Source organism: Callospermophilus lateralis, chromosome 16 (genome assembly GCF_048772815.1).
Source record: "Callospermophilus lateralis isolate mCalLat2 chromosome 16, mCalLat2.hap1, whole genome shotgun sequence".
Taxonomy (NCBI): domain Eukaryota; kingdom Metazoa; phylum Chordata; class Mammalia; order Rodentia; family Sciuridae; genus Callospermophilus; species Callospermophilus lateralis.
In genome coordinates, this window is record NC_135320.1 from 52,863,183 (window position 1) to 52,870,442 (window position 7,260).

Consider the following 7,260-nt stretch of genomic DNA (forward strand, 5'->3'; position numbering starts at 1 on the left):
ATATCAGACAGTACCTTACCTGCCAAGAATATCACTTTAGGAGTGTAATACAATAACATCTGAAACTATAACTTTAATGCTACAAGTCCCTCCAGTGAGGGTTTTGGCTTCTCCTGGCACTCCAGGGTTACAGAGCCCACTCCTAACTTCACCTCCTGCTGCTCCTGAGCAGACACCTGGCAATTGAACCACACAGTACTGCAGATCACATCAACTGCTTCCTGAAAATACATGTACCTCATAGAAGATGGTTGGCCTGCCTACCTCCTCTCTCCCCTCTGTACAGAACCATAATAGACACAGCAACTGATGGATACATGTGGATCTGAGGGATAATGGAGAAAAACCTCCTTGCATGGTTTTCTCAGCTTTCCTGCTGTACATGTTCTCTGACCACGTTCACACGGCACACACCTCTTCCTAGAGTAAGAAAGCCCAGGAGATCACCCTGTTTGATTGATCCGAACAGCCAGTGCAGGATCATGGGACAGGCTGTCTAGGCCCAAATCCTGGCTCCACCATTGCAGCTCAACCACTGGGCATGTTACAGAACCTTCCCTGGCCCAATAATCTTCTTCTTCAGCTGTGATGTGGAGGACAGCATACCATCTAACTCACAGGTAAAATGAAAGAATGCATGTAAAACATGCATTGTAGTGACTGGCTACAGACACATCCTAACTGCTATGGTTAGGAGGGTTACGTTATGAATGAGAGAAGTCTCAGAGCTGGGCCCTGCAAGGTCTCACAATCAGTGGCAGAGCTGGGACAACAGCTGGGATGAGAAACCAGGTCTCCTGACTCCTAGTCAACCAGATAGGAGAGGGGTGGATGCTCTTCCTCAAGTTCATAGTGATTTTTTCAAGGATGACTAAACAGTCCAGGAGAAAGACAGATCTTAGAGCAGAGCCTCCAGCAGATTAACAGATGTGCTCTTTCCCTTTTTTTGTAAAATTAAAAAAAAAAATTTTGCTGTACTGGGTATTGAACCCTGGGGGGCTCTACTACTGAGCTATATTCCCAACCCTTTTTATTTTTTGAGACAGGGTTTTGCTAAGTTGCCCAGGCTGCCTCAGCCTCCCTAGTTGCTGGGATTACAGGTGTGCACCACTACACTCAGCTGATACTCTCTTCTAATCACCATCCAGGCATCAGAATTAAAAACAAATTGAGCGTCAATACTGTGGCCTTAGATTGTGGTGTTTTACACACTGTGCATTGTCAAGTGGGGTTAATGACATTAGACTAGTAAGGAATGACCTGAAGTTTTCAAAGAGAAAGAAATAAAGGAAGGGAAGGGATGGGAGAAGTAATAGAGTGAAGGAAAGGAAAAGGCAATAAAACATTAGAATGCTTTGTGCATAGTACAAATATACTCTTGGAAAACTGTGTGTGTGTGTGTGTGTGTGTGTGTGTGTGTGTGTCCGTGTGTGTTGTAGGATGCTCTATGAAATTCTTATAACAAAAGTGATTATTTTTTTTTAAAAAGCACTTCTTTAGAATGATTCTTGCACATTTTATTTTATTTAGTAGTATTAGAGGTGGTAGTAATAGTACCAGGTATTAAACCCAGAGGCGCTTAAGCACTGTGCCACACCTCCAGTCACATACATAACAAGAAAATAAGAAATTGGGGAGGAACAACAGCCTTCTTGATTTTTTTGGAATAAATGTTTACATCAGCAAAGGCCTTTTGTATCTATTCATTCACTGCCCAGATACTCACATATCTCAACCACTCCAGCGATTCCAGGAGAACTGGGAATTTGGGAGTGACAGGAAGAGGCTGTTCATTGCTACCACCTTCTGGAAAACCATCCCACCCACCAGCTAGGCCCTCAGCCCTCACCAGAGCTTTCAAAATTTCCCCCAGGAAGGGTTGCAGCAACCACATGATTGATGGCTGAAAAAATATTAGCGGCATCAGCTTAAATGAAAGAGGGATTAAAGGCTAGAGTCAGTATCTCTGCGGACAGAACTCACCCAAGGAAGCCCGTTAAACAAGCTGATGTTTCCTTAAAAGTTGTCTGCAAAATGTGCAAACTGACAAAATGTTTACAGAATCCCTTGTACTCCACCAGATGGGTTTACCTTTAGCAAATCACCCTGATGACTATAATTACTACAGTCCTGTGGTTATCTTTCCTACATGGCTGGAGATGAAAGAAAACCAATAACTGAGGCCAATTAATTCAAGCTGCCATTCTCCCCCACAAAGAACTGGAAGGGATCTTCATGGCAACTGTTCAACGTGGGCTTTTTTTTTTTTTTTTTTTTAGACTCTGTTAGAATTCAAATACATAGATGGCAAACTCGACCTGGTTATTCCTTATCCTCTTCCACTACATTACTGTTTTTGAAATTTGTTGATCTAGAAGAACTCAGTCCAGACCAGTTAGCCTCCAAGTATGTTAGTATGCATTAGAAACAAGGAATTGAACATGTATAAAGAAATTAATGAGTTAAACCTATGGGAAGTCCTAAGTGAATGCCAGAGATGAGTGACGCTCAATGGCCAACTATCTGCGTGCCAGGGAATTTTAACCACTGTCATCTTTCTTTAATATTTAACCTCAGAATGTCTGGAATCTCCATCTCACATGGGAGACATCAGCATCCATCTTATCCCTAGTATTTCTGCGGATTCTTGGAGGACTGAGTTTCTTCTTATTCTAATGTCCTGTTTTCCCTCCTTCTGCCCTATATCTGCCTTATTTTTGCAATCTTGCTTGGAATGCAGTTACCATGCTTCTGACCTCTGGTTCCCTGCAGTACATAAGGCTGTCCTGAAGGTGTCAGGAAAGTAGATGGTCATTTGTCCCAGCAGGTGAATCAAGAGCAATATAAGGAGTCTTTCTTCTTATAGGGTCTTCATTTGGGACACATTTGCAACCTCTTCAATGGTCACCTCCACGCCACATCTTGTCTCTTATTCCTTACTCTACCCTGACTCCTTTCTGTTACTTAAAAAAAAAAAAAAAAATCTCAAAATCCTGCTTCTTTATTATATAGATCAAAATAACTCTCTGTTTCTCCCCTACAAAAGACATAGAGCCCAGTACAAGGCCACGCAAAACAACAGAATCAATCACATAGCCAGCATCAACTAATTGTTTATATAAGCCTGCAAAAATATTGAAGCCAGGAGTTTGCTTTTCCTGTGAATTTGGTTAAACTCCTACCCTGATAGAAAATATTCTGCCCAATCTTTAAGAGTTGAAAAAAAAGATAGTCTATTTTTAAAATTTTTAAATTATTTTTTGGTAGATGTAGAGGAAAGAATGCTTTCATTTTATTTGCTTATTTTTATGTGGTGCTAAGGATCGAACCCAGTGCCTCACAAATCCTAGGCAAATGCTCTGCCACTGAGCTACAGCCCCAGCCCTGATGTGGTTGATATTTAAAGGTTGATTTCTGACAGCATTTTCCTTCTTTTCACTATTATGGATATTTAATAAACTTTCTTAATTCAGAAATGGATTTTTAAAATATGTGACATTTAGGGTTTGTACAAACTAAGCATGTTGAAAGAATTTTCTGATCAAGGAAATATGTGCTCAGACCTCCAGGACTCTTCAGCACAGAATTTCTTACAGTTGTTAATGATATTTATTAGCCAGCCCAGTGCACCCGCCAGGGCCTTGCCTGGCCAGCCACGCCTGCGGGAAAAGTCAAATATCAATCTCATGGTTAACATCATCATGGCTGGAGGAAAACCCCTTAAACCGACAGCTTAGCTGTGTCTGTAAGTCTTTAGCTAAACTCGTGGTCGGCCTGATTCCTTCAAGGTAAAAAATGAGAACCAGACAGGCGCATATATATATATGACATCTATGGCAGAGATGCCCTAGGCTCTCTACATCCATTCTTTTTCTTTTTCTTTTTCTTTTTTTTTTTTTGGTTCTAGAGATTAAACTCAGGTGCACTCAATCACTCAACCACTGAACAACATCTCCAGCCCTAATTTGTATTTTATTTAGAAACAGGGTCTCAATGACTTGCTTAATGCCTCACTTTTGCTGAGTCTGGCTTTGAACCCTCAATCCTCCTGCCTCAGCATCCTGAGCCATTGGGATTATAGGTGTGCACCACAAGGCCCAACTCTGGATCTATTCTTGAATTGTCCCAACTAGATATTTTAGGGAGAGGATTAGTAGAGTTGTTTCAAAGGCTAGTCTTTCTCTAATTACATGTGGTCCATTAGGAGACAATCTAACAGGTAACCCAATTTTGCCACAATAATTGTGTTAGTATAACATGGCTTTAAAAGTCCCTAGAAGTAATATGTTAGATTTCATACTGAAAATCTTATTCCTGAAAAATAATTGCTTTCCAAGTCCATACTCCAAATTTTAGGTGGTCTATACATCTCTTTTTATTATTAAATGAGATGAATTCCTTATTCTGTGCTATCTTCAATACAGTATACGTCTTATTTTATTATTAGTTTCCAAATTTTTACTCAATCCAGTATTTCTGGAATGAACTGCCTCATCAGCCTAAATCCAAGTAAAGTCTCATCTCCCCGCACCCCACTCCCCCGCCCCGTCCCCTGCGTCTCTCTTTCTCTCTCATACTAGGGATTGAACCTAAGGGAGCTCCATCACTGAACTAGATACATCCATTCATTTTTATGTTTATTGTGAGACAGGGTCTCACGAATGGCCCAGGCTGGCTTTGAACTTGCAATCCTCCTGCTTCAGTCTCCCAAGTAGCCGAGATTTTCATGTGTCACCATGTCTGGCTCATCTTTTTCTTAAGTAATCAGGGCTGGGTGTGTATCTTAGACTACTTATATAGCATGAATGAGGACCTGGGTTCAATCCCCAGAGCTGCAAAATTAAGTGAGTGAGTAAATAAGTAAATAAAAATCACATAATCAATTGACTTCCCAAATGACAGGCTATCCAGTGTTACCCCTCTGTCTGATTTCCTTCTTATCTGCTCTTACCTCCTTTGTACCTCCAATTGAATGGTTAAAAGCCTCAGAGACTCATTGAATCCCAAGGAGCCATCTTTGCCTCGCCCTTCCATATTTCACTCTCATCCAAGGATGCTGAACATTTGCTTCTGTGTTTATGCTCACGCATCCATCTCAACCTTGCCTCTTCTAACAGGGTGTCGGGGTCAAAAGTGACTCCAAGATTCAAATATACATTGGACCAGTATAAACTGTCCTCCTTTCTTCACATGAATTCTCCTCAAAGGCCTTTGGGGTCCTTTCCACCAGGGGGGTCTCAGCTGAGACATTCTCAGTCTATCAGAAAAGAAAGACTGTAGGTCTTGATTTCTTTTCCTCCTAGGAAAGTTCTTTACCTGTGTGCATTATCTCCTGTCCTCATCCCAAATTTCAGCTTAGCTTATTAAGCAGTGTTGGAAAGAACACTCTTTGTTTGACTAAAGTTCTATTTTACCCACCACCCAGGCCAGTGGGTGCCTAGTTGAATTTACCTCTCTAAGGATCCTAAAGATTATCCAAGTGACTCTTCCCTGCAAAAGAAATATGCTCCTAGGTGACAGACATCAAGATAAAAGTTCTCTTGCTCCATAAAACACAGTCATCACAAAATGTCAAAATTAAATTCTCTCTTAGTACACTGCATTAAAAAGAAACCGTATATTTGTAAATGTATTCCCTCATTAAAGTCTTTATTTTTGTTCTCCTCTTTCTTCCTGGGGGATGAACTAAAGCTCACATTAGAGCTTTGGGGAGAAATTCTTTTTAAAAAAATCAAGCTTGGTTTCAAATATAAATGTGACTGAGATACAATGCATCTGACTAAAACTTAAAGCTTTGGAAGTTTTGTCAATTTCCTCCCCAATCTCTCTTCCAGTAGTAGTCCTGATATTTTTGTTGGCCCAATATTCTTTATTCCATCTGCTGGCAAATAGATCGTCTTCCCCTCCCCCTCCCTCCCCTCCCTCCCCCTCCCTCCTGTCCTTCCCCCTCCCTCCCCTTTCCTCCCTTTTCTCCTCCTCATCCTCTTCCTCTACTTCTTCTTCTTTTCCTCCTTCTTCCTTTTAATAGTGTAGCACTGAAGGGAAATCCATCTTCTTCCACTCCTACTCGCCTCCCATTCAGAGGAACATGGAACCCAGATGGGGTTTTCCATCTTCCCTCCAGCCTCTGGAATTTGTCTAAAGTTGAAGAAAGACAGGTTCTGAGCCTATCAGGACCATTTGCCAAAATTTTTCTAAACAGAGTTGGGGAAAGTGACTTCCTTTCCTCTCTCATGACTCAGTTGACAAGATTTCAGCAAAGAGCTGCCAGGACCTTGGTTGCCACCCCTCAGAGAAAGCTGGCACTCCACAGGACAGGATAGAGGCCAGCTCCCACAGAGGCTCAGGTGAGAGAAGGCAAATACTGTGGCCGGGACTCCCTATTTCTTTCAGTCTGTGTCCCTCTTGGCCTAAGCTAGTATTAGTTGGGTTTTATGACCTATGACCAAAAGACTCTTGATCAATACAAAAGCTGCTTCCAGCTTCTGAGGTCCCCAGCTTTACTCCCAAGGCTGGCCTGGTCACATCGTTATTTTTTATTCTGTAAATCAAGCCAAGTTATTCCAATAAATTCTGATTTCTGTTAAAGTTTGTCCCAGGTAGATTCAGCTATTCTTTCCTCCATTTCTTCACAGACCAGTAGCCCTTAGGAACAACAACAACAACAACAACAAATGTTTCTGTTGGAAGTCACAGTTTTTAGGAAAAATAGAGAAAGGAGACATAAGACCCATTTGGGTCCATGAATATGGTCAAGGAGAGAGAAAGGAACCCCTGTCTTTCAGGCCAAGTGGAAGACAGCTGATGTGCATACCACATGTGCAGGAAGGGTTTCTATCTGTCCTAAGAGCTCAGGATCTCACCTTTCCTGATACCTGGAGGTCAGTAATAAGTATGTGTTGAATGAATGAGTGTGTGATTAGGTACAGAATTGACAGAGTGCCTTTAATCTTCCATACTGACTTGTTCCTCTTCTTGTGTTCTAGTGATTCTGTTTATGCTCCATTCTTTATTCTCTCGTCCAGCAATTCCTTTTTATATGTAGTTATCTCTCACAAGAACATGAACATACCCGGGCAAAGGACCACATCTAATTCATCTCCCAATGGGGCACTTATAGGACAAAGTGGCAACACAGCCAGTGTTTTATAAGAAATTAATTATGGTTTTTGACATAACAAAATTTTCTCTTTCTTTCTTTTTTCAATCCACAATTCAGTCTCTGTTCATCCATCAACATGGGGTTTTATTTCAGGAAGT